Genomic DNA, 25,802 nt, shown 5'->3' on the forward strand with positions numbered 1-25,802 from the left:
AGGCGGATTCAATTAAGTGCTTGGGGCTGTCTGCACTGTTAACTATGATATCCCCTGATACTTCCACTAATTACATCAGTCAGTAAAGTCAGCACTGTAACAGGATGGCAGTGCGCCGTACTTGCTGTGACGTTCAGGTTTACTTGAAATATTGCCTTTACTAATGGCAGCCATCAAGGTGATAATTAGGTATATAGGTGGGGTTACGTGGCCGGCGCACGGGATCCCGGCGGTCAGCATACTGATGCAGAGATCCCGGCCGCCAGAATGCCGGTAGGGGGGGCGAGCGCAACAAAGCCCCTTGTGGGCTCACTGCGCTCGCCACAGGTTCTGTTCCCACTCTATAGGTGTCGTGGGCACCCACAAGTGGGAATAGCCCTTGTTAGCCGGTATTGTGGCTGGCGGCATTGTGAGTCTTTTGGATCCCGACGTCAGTATGCTGACCGCTGGGATCCCATGCGCCGGTCACGTAACCGGTTCCCTAGGGAAACACCCTCATGCTTCCCAGTAGAGATTGCCATTGATGTGATAACTGTTGATGGCATTACACCATTGATGGTTATCCCTGGTTGTAGTGAATGGCAGTTGTTGGGCCAAACAGGAAAGAGATGGGGCTTAATGGCATGGCCAGTGGCGGGGCTAGGCTATGTTCCCTGTGCCGAGGAGAGTGACACTCTGTCGCTTCCTCACACAGCCATCAATGGTAGAGTACAATCTAATCACCATCAATAGCAAAACCATTGGCCATTGACGGCAAATCATTGATGGTTGTTAACTATCGATAGTTGATGGCCATCCCCACTTCACAGCAGTACCCTGATAATAAAATGAAACTTTCTATTGCTGTAAAATAAAGCATGTGTAGGGTACAGTTTTATTGTCAATTTGAAATTTCCCATAATAATTGTAACGTGAGAAATATATGTGAAATTCAGTCTACTCTTGTGTAATTTTTTTTTTAAATTTTTTTTAATCTTGTTCATAGTATATTTATTGCTATTATATATAGTCGCCAGGGGGCAGATGTATTCAGCCTGGATAAGTGATAAAGCAGTGATTTGTGCAAGGTGATAACGCACTAGCCAGTCAGCTCCTGTCAATTTACATATTGGAGCTGATTGGTGAATATCACCTTGCATCATGCCCGCTTTATCACTTCTCCAGGCTTAATACATCTGCCCCCAGGTTCAGACTGGCCCACAGGGGTACAGGGGAATTCCCCAATGGGCCCTAGCTTAACTGGTAAAGCAGGACCATTGATGAACATGGGTGCGTGGTGTGTTTCTATGGAAACCACACCATGATTTGCCCTCCTGCCAATCAAAGTTAGTGGTTGAGTTAACAAATCTTTTATCAAAATAACATTTAAAACACATCATGTTGCAAACTAAGATCTCGATCCTATTAGGTGCAAGTCTGAGAATGCAAGTTTGTTTCATGAAACTCGCAGACTGTGGGGTATATTTAATAAGTGTTGGATCCATTCCGACATGCATTTGTCGGAACGGATCCGACAAGGGCTATTCAATGAATGGCCAAATCCAACTGTCGGATTTGTCAGTTCCCGGTGTCCTGTCCTGCTGCTGCTGTCAGCGGCTGCCGGGTGATCTGACAGCGGCGGGCGGTGGGGGGAGCTGACTGCGGTGACCGGCAGGGGAAGCTGACTGCGGTGACCGGCGGGGGAACATGTCTGCGGGGGGAGGCGCTGCCGGGAATGAGGAGCCTGGCCGGGGTGACGCCCTGCTCAATCCGACCCTGGCCGGGGTGACGCCCTGCTCAATCCGACTTTTTTTAAAGTCAGATTGAGATTGTTGGAAAGGGGGCCAAAATCTGTCGGATTTGGCCCCGTTTCCGACAGAAGCATGCAGATCAGTGCCTATTCCACCAATCCACGTGTTTTTCGACAAGTCAGGAATTCCCGACTTGTCGGAGAAAAACTGCCCTCTTTGAATGGGTCGGAACCCCTTCCGATAGCAATCTGTCGGAAGCTGCCATCTTTCCGACAAGACGGCAGCTTCCTACAGCTATTAAATACGGGCCTATATATCTAAAGACATAATATTGTCCAAATAAGGGCTAACATGGAGACACATGTGCTCACTAATTAATGAAACACTGAAGAATAATCTGATTGATGATTGTAAGATCTGCATTTACCTTCTGAAGAAACCATTCAACTATATAGGCAGAAAACTTGTCGGATCCAGGGAGGGGGAGACACTTGGCTTGGACACCACTGCACCATTGCAGAGCAGCAGAGAATACGCCCGCCATCCACACACACACTGTGCCGGCTCTGGGAAAGGCTGAGGACAGTCCAGGAGCATCAAGAATGCTGGGCAAGCACCCAGCACTCTGGAGCAGCATTCTGGTCAAGCCCATGCCCTCTTGCCGCAAAGCCGTGCCATCTAATTTCGGGGTGCACCTTTGTCCCAGCCAGCATGGCTCAAAAGATGTAAGATATGACTAAACCCTGCACCTCTGATCTCCTGGGAAGACCTCTGCTTTTTGAGACCCGCGTCCTTTTTGTACTCCACGGCTATTATTATCTAGCTGTGGATGCTACAGCACACAAGCGAGGAGCAAGTTCATTAAACATCTGGACTAGCGTACTGTCCCAAAGTGCAGATGGCTGGGGAAATCTGCTGGCTACTTACTTTTGCTCCTCTGAGATACACCGCTGCATTTACAGAAAACATAGGGCCTTATTCAGACTTGGCCGTATCAGCGGCCCGCAGCGCAGTTTGCACTCATCTGCAAACTGCGCATGTGCGCGGGACCGTACACATTGTGGCCACATCTCAGAAAAATGCGTCTGCAGTGTGATTGACAGCGGTGGGCATTCGCGGGGCGGTGAAACGGCGTTGGGTGGGCATGGTGGTCGTAACGGGGGAATTCCAGGAGTATTTTTGGGGCTGCTGCATGACATCACATGCAGACGCTCTGATTAAAAAAAAATGGTGGCAGGTTGTCTTGTTCGATGCCTCCGCAATTTAATTGTGGACGCATCGTTAGGAGGCGCTACACATGCTGAGTGGCCTTGCCCTGTGCTGGGCGGCCCCAGCATGTAAGTAGATGGGCGCAGAAAGAGGTCCATAGTTTTGTCAACTTTATGGGTGACCCAGCAATAGCTACAGTATATTTGGCTACAATTCACCAACAAGCCAAATGGGTAATTAATAGAGATGAGCCGGTTCGGTTCCCAGAGAACCAACCCCCCCCCCCCCCCCCCCAACCCCACCCCCCGAACATTCCGTTCCGATCGCAGATCCAAGTCCGACTCGGGACTTCCCACCAGACCCGGAAACCGTAACGAGGCAAAACGTCATCATCCCAACGTCAAATTCTCGCAGGTTATGGATTCCATATAAACAGCCGCTCGCTGCCGCCATTTTCACTCCGGACTTGGAGAGTGAGGTAGACAAACCTCTGTCTCTCTCTGTGGGTGGGGGCGTCGGGTGGGGTTAGTGTGTGCTCTGTAGGGGTGCTGCACATGGGTGTTGCTGTCCTGGCTGTCACTGTGTTGTACAGGGTGCAGGGGCACTGTCCTCCTCCTGTATGCTGTAAAATATAGGGGTGCAGCTGGCCCTGTATGTTGTAAAAAATCAGGGGTGCAGTTGTTAAAACTTAAAAGCACACTGCTCCTGTATGCTGTATAGGGGTGATGCTGTTAAAATAACATATACACTGGCCCTGTATGCTCTAAGAATTCAGGGGTGCAGTTGTTAAAAATTAAAAGCACGGGGCGTGGCCTAGCTTTCACACTGAGAAGTGTTTCTCACCTGCTCCTGAGAACACTTCACCAAACCCTTCCTAAAATTAACTGGATCCCTCTCTGGGTTCCTGAAAGTGCCCCAGGCAGCCTCTTTTACCCTGCTGCACCTGCTGGGGGGATCCCGCGGAGTCGGGGAGTGCTTCTCAGCCCTCCTGCAGATTGCGGCCTTCCCCTCAGCGTGGAGCCGGGACCTGGAGTTTGTACTGCGGCCGGGCGAGGCATCCGGAGCCGTGCTACTGCCCCGTGGAACCTCTTTAGATCCCTGGAGAGTACCTGGCGACCAGCCTGACAGCGCCTACGGACCCCCGCCTACCGCACTGCAGCCTCGGAACACGGGACACGGAGCGGGAGACACGGCCCTTCAGGACGGGGACGGAGCGGCGGCCATCTTGCCTCCGGCTGTGGACCTCGTGAGAGGACGGGACTCCGGCCGGGTAAGCTGCTGCACCCCTCCCCTCGACCGCTGGTCCCCTTGCCGCTGAGACGGTCGGCTCCCATCACCGCTGGGCTCAATCTCTCTGAGCTCCAGCAACCGCACCTCCCGCCAGCCGCTACCCGCCTCCCGCCCTGCAGTAGCCGCGGGAGTCCCCAGGGAGGCAACACCATCACGGACCGAATTGACAGGGAATATAAGTGGCCACAGGCTTTGGAGCTAGTCACCCACATGAGCCGCAGAGCTCACACCGGCTGCCCGGAGCGGAGGCCCGACTGTGACAGATAGGGGAACCGCGCGGCGACCACTTTGCCGGACCCCGCTGAGGTCACCGGCCACCATCACTGCCTGCTGACAGACAAAGCGGCTCCTAGACATCATCGGACCCGGCGGGTGAGCCCTCACGCGGCCCGCTGCATATTGCGCGACCCTCTATTTCACCCCCACGAGCAATAGCCTGTCTGAAGCCAACGACACAGGGCCCCTGGACCCCCTACGACACGGCATCCAAACCTGGATCCCTGGGGAGTGCCCGCGTTCTGGAGGCACGGACTCGCCGACCCTCCACCCTCCCCTCGCTAACTACGGGGAAGGCTGCGATTCCACAGTGCGGGCGCTTGGTTAGTCCTCACCCCACCTACCCACCGCAAGAACGACCTGCAAGTGTGACCTGCACTCCATTACCAAACCAAGTTTCTCTTCCCGCCCGCTGAGCCTTATAGAGCTTATGGCTCCTTAAGCATAACGACCACGAAGTGACAGGGAGCTCTGCCATACATATTGCATTAATCTATTACATTGATACAAAACGCCTTATTTACAATGTCGCAAAAAAACCGCAAGAACTCTCAGATACCTAAAGCTAATATCCTGCGTGCTTGGGAGAAGTCCGGCTCCTCCACCCGGAGCTCCCCATCAACTGAACAATCCTTTGATCCTGCTGACATCGCCACCTCCAGCAGTCCACTGACCACTCAGGACGTGGTGGCTATCGTTACAAAAACGATCCAGTCAGAAATGAGGTTGGTTTTAACTGAGTTCAGATCCGAAATAGCCGACTTGGGCTCCCGCACAGACACACTAGAGCGCAAAGTGGACGACGTCTGCCAATTTCAAACGGTGGTGGAACAGGAACTTTCGGATATTCGGGCAGATATGGAAGCGTACAAGGAACAACTAGAGGATATGGACAACCGCAATCGTCGGAATAACATCCGAGTCCGCAACATCCCTGAAAATGTGTCCCCTAGCTCTCTCCCTGAGTATCTAGAGAGCCTTTTCTTACAACTGACGCCGGATGTCCCCGAGGCCCTTCTCCAGCTAGACCGAGCCCACAGGGCCCTCCGCCCTAGACCGCCTCCGACACAACCGCCACGAGACGTCATTATACGTTTTCATTACTACGCCACCAAAGAGCGAGTCATGCTGGCGGCTAGAGGACTACCGACGGTGTCTTATGCGGGCTCCCAGTTACAGCTGTTCCAGGACCTTGCCCCCTCTACCCTCAAAAAGCGCAGGGACCTAGCACATATTACCAAGGTCCTCCGAGCCCATTCCATAAAATATAAATGGGGCTTCCCCTTCTCACTACAGGTAACGCGGAATGGGAAGACTTTCACAGTCAAGACACCAACGCAAGGGGCTGATCTACTTAAAACTTTCGGCATTTTTGAAGATCTTCCTGAATCAACCCAAGACCAGATGTCACCCTCAATCTCAAACCCACGGGCCCCAGCTCCGGAATGGTCCTCTATTTGAAAGATCTCAGACATTCCAAGTTATGAGCCAATAAGATGTCGTTTTGAGAACCGAGTAAAACCGAGTAAAACCGAATCCGCTCATCTCATACCCTTGTTGAATATACACTCAACAATTACTGAAAGCTTCCATACCGCGGTTCGCCACGTATTCATATACGTTTTTCAGGCTCTCCGCGTGACCGGCTGGCTGCGGCGCCATGGGCGGTGCTCCCCACTTGGTTACACGTGAGAGTCAAATAGTTCTCCATCTATTTATTTTTGTCTCGTTTATTTATTTTTATTTTTTATTTCTATAGTATGAAGGCTTTCATGCCTCGTTTTGCCATGTTCTCATATATGTTTTTCAGACTCCCCGCGTGGCCGACTGGCTACGACGCCATGGGCGATGCTGTCCACTGGGCTACACGTGAGAGTCAAATAGTTTTTCATCTTTATTTAATTTCTTTATTTCTGCGTATATAGTATGTTTTCATGTCTGTTCATATTGGTTTGTGATTAACAGGGTGCACATTTGTTATTGTTATTATTCATAATCTCCTGGTTAGACTGAGGTCGATTTTGACCCAAGACCGGATGTCACTCTTAATCTCAAGCCCAAGGGCCCCGGCCCTGAAGTAGTATCCTATTTGACTGCTCTCAGGCACCCCATGATACAATCCTTGTTAAATGCGATATGTATAGTTGCTGAATGCTTTAATCTGCATACTTTACTGCCTTGACGTGCTACGTAACCACATGTGTTTGTTGTCCGTTTTCAAGTTTGTTCCTGTTGGCCCATGATTAGCATGGCGCTCATTTGTTTCTGTTCAAACTCTCCTGGTAAGACTGATGTTGGTTTAGTATCCGCTACCATTGCATGCTTTATCCTTCTCCCTCATCATGTCTATACCGCTCACACTACTCCTATTTATCTCAACAATGCGATCCTCCTCGCTCCCTTTATTCCCCCCTGTCACTTGGTCGTTCCTATTACAACCTCCCCCTCCCCTATGCTCCTCCTTACCCTACTTATCGTTCTGTCACAATGCCACGTCCCCCCCGAAGGATACGCCGGGATGGCGTTTTTCCTTTTACTATTAAACCTGGCCCTTCTACAGGAAAAGGTTCTCCCCCTCTGTATTCTCATACAGTCCCTTTCCCCTTTTCTCTCTGCCTCTATCTCTCCTTTCCCCCTCTCCATCCCCATGGTCGGACGGTTCCCATCCCGCCCCTCTATTTGCGTCACCCACAGTTCTTCCCACCATGACCCTGAAGATCATATCGGTTAATGCTAATGGCCTTAACTCTCCCACTAAACGAGCCATGGCCATCCAATTCTTTAACAGACAAAAGTCTGATGTGGTACTAATTCAGGAGACCCATTTTAAACCCCCACACCCCTCTATGTCCTGCAAACAATTTCCGCATGTCTATTATTCAAGCATGCCTACCAAACGAAGGGGAACTGCTATTATGATACGTCGAGGCCTCCCTATAACTGTTCATGATACTATCTCGGACCCCCAGGGCCGTTACGTTATCCTTTCATGTTCCTATAACCAAGCTCCCCTGATTCTGGCCTCCATATATGCCCCTAATGCGCAGCAGGGTTCCCTATTTACAGCCTTTTTTGACAGCCTATCCCGCCTCCCTACGGGCACGACTATAATTGGTGGAGACTGCAATGTCACGCTGGACCCACTCCATGACAGATCTCGCCCCGCCCCTACTACCTCTACTCCCGCCAAACTGGCCAAGCGTCTACAGACACATTTAACACTATATAACCTGTATGACAGTTGGAGACCCTTGTACCCCTCAGCGAAGGGTTTCACTCACTACTCCCCGCCCCACGACCTCTATACCCGCATAGACTATATGTTCGTCGACCGGGACACCACTCGTAAACTCCTCAGTGCCCAGACGCTCCCTATCTCCTGGTCGGACCACTCCGCTGTTTTGCTCGAGATCTCATCCTCTTCACCCCTCCCCACCAGATTCTGGCGGCTAAACGAATCTCTTCTGCTTAAAAAATGCACCGTAGCTGATATTGCCACCGCCTTAGCTAACTATTATGCGGAAAATGCGACCCCTGACGTCTCTCCCTCCCTAATATGGGAAGCACATAAGGCGACCATCCGAGGCTACCTTATAAGCCTTACAGCTGCCCAGAAGAAAACTGAAGCCCAACGGATCCGAGTTTTAGAAACAGAACTTGCCGCCTTGACCCTTCTGCACCAGCGCCGCCCCAGAAAGAAAACGTATTCCAAACTCCTAGCAGTTAAAGGTCAGCTGTCCCAAATCCTGACCAAAAAGGCAGCCAAGGCACTCTTATGGGCACGCCAAAGGTTCTTTGAGAAATCTGATAAAGCTGACACTCTCCTAGCCCAAAAACTAAGAGCGAAACGCACTCAAAATCCCATTGTATCCCTACGCTGTGCGGACGGGTCTGCCACATTTGATCCATCGCGAATGGCCGCCCAATTTCGGGATTATTATACATCCTTGTACAATCTCCCTTCCACTCTTGATGCTGATCCTGATCACGTCTCTAAACTCCGAGACTATCTTTCCACTTGCAAACTCCCTAAACTTTCCGACTCGGATATATTGACACTTAATGCCCCCATTTCCACAGAGGAAATCTCAGTAGCCATTCAGCAGTTACGCCGCACAGCAGCCCCTGGCCCGGACGGCTTCACCGCTCTATATTATAAAAAATTTACTACCTCTTTGCTCCCCATGCTCCAATCTCTGTTTAACGCAATCCTAGATGGGGACTCATTTGACGCAGCCACCACTAGGGCCAACCTTATCCTCATTCCGAAACCTGATAGGGACCCGATGGAGATGAAGAACTATCGACCCATCTCGCTCTTGAATGTGGACCTAAAGCTTTTCGCCAAAATCTTGGCTAATAGACTTGCTTCATTCTTGCCCGCCCTCATTCACCCCGACCAGGTCGGTTTCATTCCCTCCAGACAAGCCGCAGATAATACTAGGCGTCTCATTGACCTCATCCAATTGGCACATGACAAGTCTCTCCCGACGCTGGTCGTGGCTCTCGACGCAGAAAAGGCCTTCGATAGGGTGGCTTGGCCATTCCTACAACAGACACTCCTAAATATGGGCCTGCATGGCGCCTTCTATAAAGGCATTACTTCGCTGTATCAGAACCCCTCAGCCTCTATCTTAATTAATGGCCTTTCCTCCGATCCTCTTCCCATACGCAACGGCACCCGACAGGGCTGTCCCCTTTCCCCCCTACTCTTCGCCCTTATTATGGAACCGTTAGCAGCTAAAATTAGACTAAACCGTAACATAACCGGTATCACGTCGGGAGCTCACAATCATAAAATTGCTCTATATGCCGATGACGTCATTCTCACCCTGACTGACCCACCTGCCTCCCTCCCACATCTGATGGAGGAGATAGCTACGTACAGCAGGTTTTCAAATTACAACATTAACTCAGACAAAACCGAAATATTGTCCCTACATGTCGCGGACCCAGACCTTCGACTCCTACAGGCCGCCTTCCCATGTGCTTGGCGAGCTGATAAGCTCAAATACCTGGGCATCTATCTCACTAAGTCCTACTCTGGTCTCTATGCTGCCAACTTTCCCAGACTCTTAACCTCTATCAAACACGATATGACAAAGTGGAATAAATACATCCTGTCTTGGTTTGGACGGATGACAGCCGTTAAGATGACACTACTGCCCCGTCTGTTATATCTGTGGCAAACTCTTCCCATCCACGTCCCCACCTCAATCCTTAAAAATCTTCAAGCAGACCTCACCAGATTTATCTGGGCAGGGCGTAAGCCCAGAGTAAAGATGCGAATCCTCCAAAAGCATCGTCTAGAAGGGGGTCTAGGAGTTCCTGACCTCCTCAAATACTATAGAGCTACTCACTTAACCACATGTGTCCTTTGGCACGATAACCCTGGACACAGAATCTGGACGCAACTAGAGGCTACCACACTCCACAGATATTCCCCCTACAGCTTGCTCTGGTGTCGACCGAATAGCCGTCCCCCAACTTCCTCGCTGTTGCCCACAGTGAAATTCACCCTTGGCATATGGGACCTCTGCTCACGCCTTTACCGGCTACGCTCCTTTCACCCTCTACTCACCCCTCTGTGGAACAACCCGGCATTCCCGCCAGGGGAGAACCACTTAGCTTTTGATTCCTGGACCAGCCATAACTCACTTTTCCTTCTAGACATCGCCCCGCTACATACGTTCCCCACGTTTGACAACTTACAATCATGTTTCTCGCTCCCACGCTCAACCTTTTATCAATTCTTGCAGATACGCCACTTTTTTGCCTCTACCTCCGGAACACCGCCCGTGGGAGGTAAAACGAGCTTTAAATCCCTCTGCTGTACCTGCCGATCAACTAAAGGCTTACTCTCAACTATATATCAAATCTTATTAGCTTACAACTCGCCCCTGAAGGAACCCCACGAAGTAGCGTGGGAGCGGGAGGTAGGTGAAACCCTGACGACAGATGAGTGGTCTGAGATCAGGCAAGAAATTTCCACGAGCTCCATTTCGGTCCGAATTAAAGAAAATGCCTACAAACTATATTACCGTTGGTACCTGGTACCATCGCGTCTCCATTCAATTTACCCCTCCTGCTCGGATAACTGTTGGCGTCAATGTGGCCAGCGCGGAACCCTGCTGCATATTTGGTGGAACTGCCCGCTAATTAAGGGATATTGGACTAGGGTCCATAGACTTATTTTTAAGGTCCTCGGATTGACGATCCCGATGTCTCCTCTCTATTCCCTGCTCTCTCGCCCAATACCTCACACCCCTCGCCACCAACAAAAGCTAATTAAACATATCTTAAATACGGCCAAATGCCAAATCGCGGCCAACTGGAAATCGCTGTCACCCCCCACGACCCCTGCTACCATTAATGCTATATGGCAAACCTATAGATTGGAACGTATCACAGCGGTTCTCCGGGACACCCCAGATAATTTTGCCAATACGTGGTCACCCTGGACGTCACACTTCGGTGCTGAACCTCCACTAACTACCATATAAGATAATGGGAACCATCACAATACCCTATCCAACTGAGGATAATCTGACGCACTGCCCAGGCGACTGGGACCGCCCGACCATTCCTCCCTTACCTCCCTTCCCAATCCTCCCTCCCTTCTTTTCTCTTCCCCCTCCTTGCCTCTTTTCTCTTCTACTTCTAATCTTAAGCTTACTCTTTGTCCTTCTTTTATAAGCTATAATACTTCGTTAAGAGTTACTCCTTCGCCCTTAGTTACGATACACACCAAATGTATTACACTACCTACTGACAGCTTTCTAAACATCGGCATGCATGCCTGTTTGATTCTTCACTCACTCGATGTTGTACATAGATAGATATGCTGTCACTGTTATTTGTCAGTTAACTGCGTTATGTACCAATGTGTGATACCTGTAATGTATATCTTACGAATATCTTGTTAAAAGTATAAAATTCAATAAAAACTTTTTCTCAAAAAAAAAAAATTAAAAGCACACTGTTCCTTTATGCTGTAAAATATAGGGGTGCTGGTGTTAAAATAACATTACACTGGCCCTGTATGCTGTAAAAATTCAGGGGTGCAGTAAAATAAATGTACACTGGCCCTGTCTTGTATGCTGTAATAATTCTAGGGTACAGTAAAATAAATGTACACTGGCCCTGTCTTGTATGCTGTAATAATTCTAGGGTACAGTAAAATAAATGTACACTGGCCCTGTCTTGTATGCTGTAATAATACTAGGGTGCAGTGAAAATAAATGTACAGTGGCCCTGTCTTGTATGCTGTAAAAATTCAAGGGTGCAGTGAAAATCAATGTACACTGGCCCTGTCTTGTATGCTGTAAAAATTCAGGGGTGCAGTGAAAATAAATGTACACTGGCCCTGTCTTGTATGCTGTAATAATTCTAGGGTGCAGTGAAAATCAATGTACACTGTTCCTGTCTTCTTTGCTGTAATAATTCTAGGGTGCAGTGAAAATCAATGTACACTGGCCCTGTCTTGTATGCTGTAATAATTATAGGGTGCAGTGAAAATCACTGTACACTGGCCCTGTCTTGTATGCTGTAAAAATTCTAGGGTGCATTGAAAATCACTGTACACTGGCCCTGTCTTGTATGCTGTAAAAATTCTAGGGTGCAGTGAAAATCACTGTACACTGGCCCTGTCTTGTATGCTGTAAAAATTCAGGGGTGCAGTGAAAATAAATGTACACTGGCTTTGTCTTGTATGCTGTAAAATTACAGGGGTGTTGTGAAAATACAGGGGTGCTGGCACTGTCCGCGCTTGCGATGTCTAGGCCTGACCTTCACAACACTGTATGGGAATAGGAGCCTCCTACCACCATTTGCATGCCCCCTGCAAGTGCTGGGAGGAGCACCGCCAGTCCAGTTGCTGATATTGAGGTTGAGGATGTCACTGTAGAAGTACAGTACACCGGGATGAGGAGGATATGGGTGTAGCTGGCGCTGTGGAAGAAGTTGACGATGAGAATTCTTATGGTAATGTGGTTTGTTTGAATAAGGCAACAGTGGAACAGTTGTTGGCCATGGGATGAAAAAGCCCATTGTCATGCCTGGGCAAAATACCAAAAAAGCCACCTCTTCGGTGTGGAATTATTTCTCCACAAATCCAGACCAACAGGTGTCAAACCATCTGTTGCCTTTTGTCAATCCATAATAAGAAGGGGTAAGGACGTTAACCACCTAGGAACATCCTTCCTTATACGTCACCTGCAGCGCATTCATCATAAGTCATTGTCAAGTTCAGAAACTTTGGGTAATAGCATAAGCAGTCCACTGACACCTAAATGATGTGGTTTGTTTGTTTGAATAGTATTTCTATGTGAGGATGAGGATGTAAACACTGAAGGGGGGGGGGGTAATCTGAGGATGAGGACGACATCTTGCCACTGTAGAGCCAGTTTGTGCAAGGAGAGATTAATTGCTTCTTTTTTGGTGGGGGCCCAAACAAACCAATCACTTCAGCCACAGTCATGTGGCAGACCCTGTCGCTGAAATGATTGGTTTGTTAAAGTGTGCATGTCCTGTTTATACAACATAAGGGTAGGTGGGAGGACCCAAGGACAATTCCATCTTGCACATCTTTTCTTTCATGTCAGGGACTCACTCAAATGAATGGCTCCAATTAGTCAACCTTAATTTTGATTTATTATTGATGTTCCACATTTTGGGATTATTTATTTAGAAGATGCGCATTTGTTGTACAAGGATCTTCTTTTCCTAAGGGCTGTGTAGGGTTATCGCAAGACCTCGCAGTATTAGAAGAACAGAGTTTCAGTGATCTTGCATTGCATCAGCTTTCCATTGCACTGCAGCACTAGATGGGCCAGGAGTTCCTGTGAGGCACAAACAGTTACTGAATTAGGCCCAGTATGGAGTCTCATGGTGGCTTACAGTCAGGGAGAGGTTAGCATTTCTTCCTCCCACAGTCCTACTTATAGTATGAAATGAGTTTGGATTGTAGAGTGGTAAGCTCCACTAGGGCAGGAGCTCAAAAACAAAAAATTACTGCACAGTCGTGCTTAGTACTTTACCGAACCCACCCAAGCTCAACTTGCACCATGCGGGGGATGCTGTGGGGGCTCAGGAGGGGCTACTAAAACATCCTTGGGCCTGCTTTATTAACAAATAAATATGAATAAAATAAACAAGACACACTGGTATGCTCACATGTGTGTAACTGAGACACACACGTATGCTCACATGCGTGTAACTGGGAGCTGTGAAAAACAAAAATAAGGCATCTGCCACAAAATATGTAAATAAAAATGCAATAAAAAATGGAAAAAAAGTAACCCATGAGATTTTCACAAAATAAGTCACCAGACTCCGTGGAGGGAAAATATCCAATCTTGATCCTGTGGTATACACCAGTTTATTTGCATCCCAGCATTAAATCCAAGATTATCATAATCCCTGAAAATGGAGAAGGGGGTACAATTTTGGAGGCTTTGGCCCCTAGTTTTTCAGTTTGTCCGGTAATGTGGTGATTAATAATTATATATTTTCTTGGTTGAAGTCCTTTCTGTTCCACACCAATATAGGAGTGGAGGTGAAATCCTGTGTGTTGTTTCTGATTGCGTGTGCCTCTCTAATTTTTAATCACCTTCTTGACACTGTCCTCTTCCTCTTGCCTCTGCTCATAATGTGAAAAGTCATCAAATATGGAGGTGGTATGTTAGTAGCTAGCTATACAATCATAAAAACTGTAAAGGGTCATATACATGGGAGAGATGTGTGCTGAGCGAACCGCTCAGCACACATATCTTCCGCCACTCAGCACAGCGCGATGTGTGCTGAGCGATGCGTGGGAGGATGGGGGGCCGCTCATTTCACCCCGTGGGTGAAATGAGCAACGTGTTAGATTGAGCCTTCATGCAGGCCAATCTAGCACTGGCGATAGCGATGCACGGCCCTATCACTGTGGGGGGTACACACGAGTAATCTGTTCTTAAAATCTAAGCAATCTAGTCAGATTGCTTAGATTTTAATCATGGATCTCTCCGTGAGTACCCCCCTTTAGTCAAACAGAACCCAAGATATCTGGCTGGGAATAGCAATTGACAGGCTCGGATACGCACCACTACTTTGAAGTCTGATATCTCCGGTTCCCCATGGCCGATTTTCAAAAATCTGGTACCCTGGAAAAAGGGAACCTTCAGCTATTAATACAGGGTTCTTATACTCATTGAGCCCATACGAAAAGACGGCCCTGCTTCAATGTGTCTTCTTATCTAAAAAAAAGAGCAAAGAAACTAGGCTTTTGATTCCCAAAAATACCAGGGATAATAACCATTAAATCCCAGGTATTGCAGTATTGAAAACACACCGTGGATTGGGCAAGTGGCAGTGGGATTAAACCTTCTCACATTATTCAGTCTTTTCAGGCCCTCCAGGCTGCTCGTAGAATAGATGAAGCCCCATGATACATTTGCTCTAATTCACTAATAGACTGGGAGCACACTGCACAGTGACATCATCACTGTGCCTCGCACTGTCAGCCTGGGTGAGAACTGGACAACATGCCCGCTGACAAGAAAAGCCCCTTCTGACCAGTGCTGTGTGACTAGAGTAAGTGAAAGGCGGAAAGGATAGTATGGAGAAATGGAGGGAAGGGGATATGGATAGCAGAAAGGACAGCAGGGGAGATAGATGGCAGAAAGGACAGGAGGGGAAATAGATGGCAGAAAGGACAAGAGCTAGGATGGATGGCAGAAAGGACAGGTGGAGAAATGGATGACAAAAAGGACAGTAGGGGGGACGGGTGGCAGAAAGAACAGGAGTATGGAGATGGATGGCAGGGAGGGCAGGAGGGGGGTGGATTGCAGAAAGGACAGGAGGGGGAGATTGATGGTTGAGAGGGCAGGAGAGCAAGATGGATGGCAGAAAGGATGGGAGGGAAAGGTAGATGGCAGAGAGGACAGGAGGGAAGATTGATTTCAGAGAGGACAGGAGGGGAGGATCGATGGCTGGCAGAAAATAAAAATGTATAGCAGAGAGGGAAGGAGGGGAAGATTGATGGCAGGGAGAACAAGATGGATAGATGGATGGCAGAAGGGACAGAAGGGTAAGATGGATGGCAGAGAAGATGTGGAGAGGGGAGGTGGATGGGTGACTGTCAGAGAGGACCAGTGTCAGACTGGGGCATGAAGGGCCCACCGGGGAAATGCAGTGATAGGAGCCCATGTATAGGGGTGTGGACAGTCTCCATAGGGGTGTGTGGCCAGCCACCACTTTGGGTTGCCTAACCATTACAGAGTGCATGGGCTGGGCCGGGATGCGGTCAAGATCCCGCCGGACGGAATCCCGGTGGTCGAAATACCGACGCCGGAATCCCGACCGGCACAATCCCAACATATTCTCCCTCCGTGGGTGTCCACGATACCCATAGAGCGAGAATATAATAGTGTGCCGAGCGTGGCGAGCGAAGCGAGCCCGCAAGGGGCTGCGTTCCGCTCGCATCCCCTGTCGGGATTGTGTGGTCGGGATTCCGGCGTCGGTATTTCGACCGCCGGGATCCCGTCCAGCGGGATTTAGTACTGATCCCGCTGGGCCACTTGATATATATATATAGTAAATACTGCATGATAATGTACTAGATTAATAAGAGCAATGTACTGCAGAAAATACACCATAGTCCTGTGCAGTATAAGGTATGTAAGGGGGGGGGGGGGGGGGGGAGGGGCTGGGGAGGTCTTCTGCACCCATGTAGGCCAGACCAGCCCTGGAGGGGACTGAAGGGGAAGATGGATGGCAAAGGGGATGGGTGAATATGGATGACTGGCAGAGAAGACAGAAGGGGAAGATGTGACCTTAGAAAATAGAAAGAGTAACAGTTTTTTTGTACAAACCGGAATCCCAGGATTACAAAAATGGGGCTGGATTGGCTTCCCTAACAGAAACAGAAACCTATGACCCTCTCTGTAGATACATTCAAAAATGAGGGATTCCAAAGAGTACAGTTAAGAGTATGTAAAAATTTGTATAGCTGTATAAGAGATCCTTTTGACATGCTGTACCTCAATTATTATTATTATTATTATTATTATTATTACTATTATTATTATTATTATTATTCATTTGTAGGGTGCCACAAGTGTTCAGGAGTGTTGTACATTGGGGAAACAGTAATAAAGAATAGATTTACAGTACAGTAAACAGTAGAAACAGATAACAGAAACATTACAGTTCTCAATACACAATAAGACATGGAGGCAAGAGGTGCAATGGTACTATTCAGCATAGGCAGCAGCCTGTACCCATTAGTGAGGGAGCAACTAACAGGTTAGAACCACTGAAAGAGGAGCAAATGGGATGGAGTGAAATACGGGGGAAGACAACTTAGGGAGGAGGTGTAGCGTGTAGCTGGGGTGTAGAAGCCAGCTGTGAGAACAGGAGGCAGAGGATCCTGCTCCTTGGCATTTACAATCTAAGGGACACAGTTAACCCACACAGAACAGGAGTTCTCACCCTGGGGTACTAGTAAACTCAGAAGATCTCGCTATGAGGTTATTAGCAGGGCTTAAAGTGGTCCTTGAGAGGTGGTGGAACTCACCTCGCCCGCGACCCCGCCTGCTTAGCGCGTCGCAGAAAGGGGTGTGGCCTCACAAGGAAGGGGCGTGGCCACACAAAAGTACCACCACAATAATGTTTCACAGTAGCACAATCTTATTCACATTGCCCGCCCCACATACTAGTGCCCTTTACTCACACAATGCCTATGACTCTTTGCCTCCATTGACTCTTTGCCTCCATTGGACCTCCAAAACTGTTACACCATTGGAACCCGAAACATTCCCCTGCTGCTATTTGGATCTCCACCTGCAATTGAGATTCTTTGGGGACTGCATCTGCAAGGATCGGGTAATAGCAACACCTATAAGTGAACTAATGGCTACACTGAGGAATGAGCCCTAATCAGACATTGTGCACCGCATACAATTCGAGTTAGATCCAGGTGGTCATCACCATTTTTTATATTTTTTTCTGTCAATATTCCAGCTCAAGCAGAGAACTGTGATAACTTTTTATTAATTTTTAATGTATATCTAATAAATTGTTGTAATTTTTATCTTAATTGACTTATCGCCCCTTATTGGAGTAACAGCCGGTGCCAGTATATCTTTTATCTTTAGGCTTACTTACTACAGGGGCTGACCCCCCCTATATCGGCTGCCGCTGAAAGTGCACTCACAACTCTTTTTCCTGTATTAGAGCTCCTATCACGCATTACGCCAAGTAGAGCTCCCTTTTACACATTATGCCAGGTAGAGTACCCTTTTACACAGTATGGCAGGCAGAGCTCCCTTTTACACAGGTGGTCTTCAGGTTGCCGGCGGCCGGGTTCCCGACAACCACCATACCAGCCCTGGAATCCCAACCGCCGGCATACCGACATCTTTTCTTCCTCTTGGGGTTCCACGACCCCCTGGAGGGAGAATAGATAGCGTGCCGTGCGTAGCGCACCACCGTGCCCGCAGCGTGGCGAGCGCAGTGTGGCGAGCGCAGTGAGCCCGCAAGGGGCTCATTTGCGCTCGCCCAGCTGTCGGTATGCCGGCAGTCGGGATGCTGGCGCCGGTATGCTGGCCGCCGGGAGCCCGACCGCCGGCATCACATACCACACCTTTTTTACACAGTACGGCAGGCAGAGTCTCCCTTACACAAAGTACGGCAGGCAGAGCCCTATTTTACACAGTATGGCAGGCAGAGCCCCATTTTACAAAGTACAGCAGGCAGAGTCCCCCTTATACACAGTAAGTGAGACAGAGCCCCCTTATACACAGTAAGTGAGACAGAGCCCCCTTTTACACAGTACGGCAGACAGAGCCCCCTTTTTACACAGTATATTAGAGAGAGCCCCCTTTTACACAAGACAGTAGACAGAGCCCCCTTTTATAACTTATGGCAGGCAGAGCCCCATTTTACACAGTACGGCAGGTAGAGCCCCCTCCAGGGGCAGACGCAGGATTTTATTAGGGGCTTTTCTATATATATATATATATATATATATATATATATATAGGCACTCAGAGTTTTGATAAAGTGTAAAAAGGTACTGTTTATTGAAATAAACAGCAGCTTTTTGCAATTTCTCAAGTCTCTGCGTGCTGCCATATTACAAGCATATACTGCTTATGAGCACAGCAGGTGCTGGATATTTCTATAACTAGAGAGAGACATGAGATTGAGAAGGGAACAAGACAAAGAGAGAGAGACTTGGGGAGGGGGAAACATGGCGAGAGAGAAACATGGCAAGAGAGAGAGAGACATGGGAAGGGTGGGAGAGAAATATGTGGGAAGGAAGACAAAAAGAGTGACACGGCAAGAGAGGGTGAGAGAGACATGGAGATAGAGACATTGCGAGAGAGAGAGAGAGAGAGAGACATGGCAAAAGAGAGAGAGAGAGACATGGTAAGAAAGAGAGACATGGGAAGGGAGGGAAAGAGAGACGTGGGAAGGAAGACAAAAAGAGTGACATGGCAAGAGAAGGTGAGAGGCATGGAGATAGAGACATTGCGAGAGAGAGAGACATGGCAAAAGAGAGAGAGAGAGAGACACTTGGCAAAAAAAGAGAGACATGGCAAAAGAGAGAGAGATGAGGGGGAGACATGGCAAAAGAGCGACATGGAGAGAGACATGATGAGAGAGAGAGAGGTGACGAGAGAGAGAGAGAGAGAGAGAGAGAGACATGGCAAAAGAGAGAGATGGACATATCAAAAGAGAGACATGGCAAAAGAGATAGAGACATGGCAAAACAGAGAGAGACATGGCAAAAGAGACAGCAACCTGGAGAGAGAGAGCGAGAGAGAGAGAGCAACATGGAGAGAGAGAATATCAAAGCAGCAGCAGAAAGACTGGGCACCCAGAGCTGTGAAATGTAGGGGACAGCAGTTACCTAGAGGTCTTCATGTGGAGGGCGAGTTGCCTCTCCTGCCATACGCCCAGGGGTGTGCCACGGTTAGGATAGGGCCTTGGACCTTCACTCACTTGCAGACAGCGGTCCAGTGGAGGTGGGGAGGGCATTACAGCCCGCGGGTCACTAAGCTTAGGGGTGGGGTGTACTTTAAGCTGCTGCACTGGCAGGGAGATGGAGAGTGGGCATGGGCATTACTGCACGCCACTAAGTCTCACAGTAAACTCCGTCGGCTGCAGGGGGATCGGGCTTTACAGCCCGCGGCTCACACTCCGGCGGCTGCGGCAGCGGGGGAGATCGGGCACTGCAACCTCACTGGCGGAGGCGGGGAGGGCACTTTGAATCTGGCACTGATTGTGCGCCATTCACGGCTCCCAGACCGCCAGCTGAGCAGATGCCACTTGGCAGCTTCTCATTGGCTGGCGGTCCGCGAGCCGTGATTGGCTCACGTCAGATTTTTAAAAAGCCTCCCCTTTTTTTGATTGGTGCTGTAGCCGGTCTGCGAGGCGGGATTGGCTGGCGGCCGCTGCCACCTTTACAATGGAGCAGGGACCTGATGCTCTGGCCGAGCGGAGGCGGAATTGGTTCCGCCTGCAATTAAAGGTGACGGAACGCAGTTCCGCCTCATTCCAGCCCACTTTAACCACTGGTTATGAGGTACTTGAAAACTTTTATATAATTGCCAGGTGATAATAAGACACATAGGGAAATCAGTGTCCTAGGGATCTGTAGTTCCATACATCACAGTAGGACGCAGACATCAAAAAGTGTATCTCTGTAAAAGAAAGCATGTGTGGATTATAGTTTTCTTGGCAAATTTACATTTTTCATAAATTGCAATATATGACATTTATATATGTACAATTTTGTGTCTTTTAAAAAAAAATCTTATTAATAGCACATTTATTGCTATTACATATAGTGATGCCAGTATACTATCACTACCTCATATTTCTCCACAACATCAGAAAATGTGTCACAAATTATAACTTGCGGTACCCAACTTTCACATACAGGTGCAATGGCCGCTGCCTCTCAGTCTCTATACTCTCTCCATGTGCTCCTCTTTGATGCTAGTGCTGGCATCATCCTTGTCTACATATGGGGGTGATTCCGAGTTGTTCGCTCGCTAGCTGCTTTTAGCAGCATTGCACACGCTAAGCCTACGCCTACTGGGAGTGTATCTTAGCATAGCAGAATTGCTAACGAAAGCTTCGCTAATTTTCTCGTAACGATTACCCCGCAGTTTCTGAGTAGCTCCAGACTTACTCAGCCATTGCGACCAGCTCAGTCCTTTTCGTTCCTGGTTTGACGTCACAAACACACCCAGCGTTCGCCCAGCCACTCCCCCGTTTCTCCAGCCACTCCTGCGTTTTGCAACTCGAACGCCTGCGTTTTTCCGCACACTCCCATAAAACGTCCAGTTTCCGCCCAGAAACACCCACTTCCTGTCAATCACACTACGATCAGCACAGCGATGAAAAAGCTTTGTTATGCCGTGAGTAAAATACCTAACGTTTGTGTAAAATAACTAAGCGCATGCGCTCTGCGAACCTTGCGCATGCGCAGTTATCGACTAATCGCAGTATAGCGAAAATCGGCAACGAGCGAACAACTAGAAATGACCCCCACAGTAACATGCATGCCATAAACTCACAGATTTGATATGACCATATCATGTGGGCGTAAATTGTCTCCTATTTAAGTGTCATTCTGGCTGCTGCAAACTTCCAGAATGTTAGACTCACAACCTTGTGCTTCCTGGTGATGTGTTGTTGTGCAAATATCTAGTGTATAACAATGGCTATGCATAGTCTATGTACCAAACCCGGGACTTCTCCTGTGTAATAACTCTTGGCTAGATTTTGACACTTTTCTGCATAAATACTGTGACCTCTCTGCAGAGCTGTAACTGGACATTTTGGTGCCCTGTGCCGGAAAGAGCATTGGTGCGCCTCCCCTTCCCCCTCCCCCATCCATGCCTAAAATAGGGCCAGTGCCTATGCGCTGTGGGCTGAGCACATTCGGCACACACCTAGTTACGACACTGCTGACACACATTGCTACCATCATGTACTAAATAGCCCCCCCCACTGCAGTGCAGCACCACCACATTACACTACAGCACATTTGTCACACATACAGTGCAGCTTGTTCCAGAAGCCTTACCGGGGGACTGAAGAAGAGTACATTGCGGGACACCTCTCAGAGCCCCAGGGAAAGTGGCCGCACGCTGCAGGAAGCTTCTCTGCCTGCCCTCTCACTGAAGAGATACAAGAAGCAGCTGCCACGTCACATGGCTTAGCTTCCTGTTCGGACCTACGTACTCCAAAGGATAACAAAAACCTGTCAGCTGCGGGCAGCGATGGATCAATGGGGGGGATGCATTGCCTCACGAGGGGAGGCGTTGTGTAGGATTTGCTGCTGCTGAAGAAGGGGGAGCCAGGTAGGCCGAAGCCTGCGGCGGTGTTATGTATGTAACAAAAGCAGGAGCCGGGCGCACCTCACAACAGCTAGCACTGTAGCTAGCAGCGGTGGTTGTGGGGCTGCCAGGCATGGAAGGAGACAATAGTGCGGCATGGCCCAATGGGTTCTGCCAGCAATCCCATATGTGCTGTGGTTCAAGCACCGCTGGCACACACCTAGTTATGGCCCTGTTTCTGTCTGAACAATTTTTGTTTAATAAACACATTTTTCAAAGTTGTATTATTTTCAAATACATGTTATTAGTATGCCTTGTGGAAGCATTGATAAAATCATCATTAGTATGGCAGAAACAGATATGAAGTGATTATTTATCAGCTATATTAACTATATACTACTTAAAATGTAATGTTATAGGAATGCTATAGGAATGAAGGTTTACAGTAAATGAAGGTATACATATTTAAAAGATTATTTTTTTTTTTACCATCAATAATTTTTTATTATTATTGCAAACAAAAAAAAAGAATAGGGTACAGAAATAAATAAAGGTGTGGGGGGAGGGGGGGAATTGTTAAACATTTATAAGGGGGGGAAACATCCATAATAACAGAATTACAATGCATCTAAGTTGAATATGATATTTGCATATAAGTTCACTAACATATAGGAGCACAAAGAGATCAAATTATTTATGAACTGAGGCTAAGGGAGTCATCCGGTTCACTCAAAGGGAACAGGCTGGAACCAGGACTAGAGGTGGTCGGTAAGGTTTGAGATTGGACTCTACTTATTCCATACTCCTGCCATAATGACCAGTCTGGTAGCTTCGCAGGGGGGTGAAGAGACATTGCCACAAACTGCGTTTCCATCTCACAATGTAATTCAATTTTTTTAATAACCTTTGAAATATGTGGCAATGTAGACTGTTTCCAATTTTGCGCCAGAGCTGCTTTTGCCGCTATAAGAATGTGACCTAATACATATTTGTGTCGGGAGGATAGGGTATCCGGCATCAAATGAAGCAACGCTATAGTAGGGGAGGGGCTTAGAGACATATGGAGGACGTTATTAATTAAATCAAATACAGACCAGTAGGGGACAGGTCCAAAAAATGTGAAATATATCGCCTACTTCCCCACATTGCCGCCAACAAAATTTTGAGCATGAGGGCCAGAACATATGGAGTCTATCCGGGGTGAGATATAGTCTGTTCAGTAACTTTATGTGCATCTCAGTGTGGTTGAGACACTTAGACATATTATGTGAAAACATATAGACGTTGCTCCATTGGGAATCGGATAGTCCGAGGCCCAAATCCTCATCCCACTTAATTTGTGCCTTGACTTTAGCGTTGGGCAATAAAGCTATGAGAGTGTTGTACCAAAAGGATATAAAAGATTATTTTTAAGCATATAGTGTATTCTGTTAAAAAAAAGGAAAAAATATTTTTTATAGAATACACTTTGTTAATTAACGGGAATAGGGGGTCATTCTGACGCAGCGGTCTTTCGCAGCGGTGCGAACAGGTGCAGAATGCGCATGCGCGGCGGCCACAGTGCGCATGCACTACGTTGCCCGGCGACCCCGGGTTACGCCGCATCTTGAGATGGTAGCGGTCGCAGAGCAGACCGCAACCAAGATTGACAGGAAGGAGACGTGACAGGGCGGATCCGGACCATTTGGAGCCATTTTTGGGGAGTGGTGAGTGTAACGCAGGCATGTCCAGCAGAACAGAGGGCGGAGGAGTGCCGTCAAAGCTGGGCCCATCATAGCTGGATCCATCGCACAGGGTAAGTATGTCCAGGGCTAGTCTACTTTTGCTTAAATCACTATAACATTATATATAGATTAGAATATACATCCTAAATGCCTACATGTTTTAATTATAATATTATATATAAATTAGCGTAATATTTATATGTTCTAATTAGGACAACATTACTATATCTGTGGATGGAAACTGACTATTCCCTAGTACTAGAAACGTCTGAGTGGGTATGTATTAACTTTGCAAATATTAGTTCCATCGGTAATAGACTTTAATTTTTTCAATTAAAACTATATGAAAAAGATAGGTATTATTAAACTATAAGTAAAAAATAAAAGTATATATTCTCTAGAGTTCAAGCCTACAGCGATTTCTGACTATGGAGTAATTCACCTATAATTTAGGTTTAGAGATAAGACATCAAAACGGTAGGCTCCCCCCTCTTTTTGGTCTAATACCTATATGCATATATTTATGTAGAGAATAGTACTGATGATGTCATTTTAAATTACAAATCAGGATCATAGAGTTTCCTATCAGAATCCACGACCATTATGAATGTCATTGTGTAGATCTACTCTCAAATACATCCTAACATTGGTACGTATACTTGCAATAATCAGATGTTATAATTGAAAATTAAAATAAAAAATCTCAAAATAATTTGATTTAATACAAATTTTTGTTTAAGTAGTTATAGTCAATATCCCCTTTGACTTATGTTATGGTAACCGGTTGTTACAAATTCCTCCTATCAAATACTGTAAAATGTAGTACGACCATCATTGAACACCATGATGGAGTAAGTAAAGACACCAAATGTCTGAGATTTGTTGTATTATGCATTTTATTGATTCTAAACATGTTGTACAATTGTTTTTTTGAAAGCTATATACCCCTGAAGAAGTCCAACCTAAAGGACGAAACGCGTTGGATGATTTAAACGACCTGAAAATATACAGTGGATCTCATTTTTTGTGAGCACACTCCCGTAAGGGCAAAGTGCATGAACATCCAGCCTCTGTATTAATAGACAGGTCTTGTTGATATTATTCATTGTATTATGCTGTTTGGGTTTTATGTAAATGTTTTATATGTACATTTGAATAAATTTAAAAAAGATAAAATATATCGACATTGGTGTTGTAAGAAAGGGGACATTAGGTCCATAGAGGATAATTTTTAAATATATCCTGAGTATATTGGCGCACCTAAGTAATTTATTGTGATATATATATACAGTATATATATATATATATATATATATATATATTTATTTATAAATATATATATATATATTTTAACTTATCTACAGTTTCTTATATAGCGCAGCATATTTTGTTGCGCTTTCAAATTAGAACAATAATAGAACCAAACTGAGTAAAAACAAACATAGAGGTAGGAAGGCCCTGCTCGCAAGTTACAATCTATATAGGCCTACCATACTATACCTTTAAACTGGGACACTCATGGATTACACAAGTTCTGTGTCTGATTAAAACCAGGTGAAATGCAAGCTTGAAGTCAGCTAACTCAGAACCTGTATAATTCATGAGTGTCCCGGTTTAATGGGATAGTGTGATAAGTATATAAATCTAATTATATCACACACACACATACAGTATATAATGGAAAATTACTCATTCAGCCTGTTAGATAAACAGCTTTATTTGATTATAAAATATAAGTGGTGATTTAGTCTAGAAATTCCTTTCACTTATATTTTCCCTTTACCTATATATTGTGGCACTGTCTGTACAACATTGCCTTATAGTTTATTTTCTAAACTAGTCTATTTTTTTTAAACTAGAAATTCACAGAAATTCAGTTATAATTGATATATAAAATGTATATGTAAGTTACTGTAACTCGGTAGCTTTGCTGCTGGTTACTGTGACATCACACACCTAGCCTGTGACATCACTAGCCTGTGACATCACAATGCTCCTTCCTGTAACATTCTATCTACAGTTGCTGAAGTTTCCAGTTACCATGCAGGAAGACAGGTAGGAGGAGGTGAGTCCTGCATAGCAGGGTATGATGGACGGGGGTAAGGAAGACAGAGTGTGGTATAGTCAGCTGAAAGGCAAGACAAGATAGACAGAACAGGGAATATAGGTACAATAACACATAATTAGGAGAAGCTCTGGAAGGAATGACATATTTAGGAATAAAAATGTAGCGT

The sequence above is a fragment of the Pseudophryne corroboree genome, chromosome 4, assembly GCF_028390025.1.
Source record: "Pseudophryne corroboree isolate aPseCor3 chromosome 4, aPseCor3.hap2, whole genome shotgun sequence".
In the NCBI taxonomy this organism is placed as follows: domain Eukaryota; kingdom Metazoa; phylum Chordata; class Amphibia; order Anura; family Myobatrachidae; genus Pseudophryne; species Pseudophryne corroboree.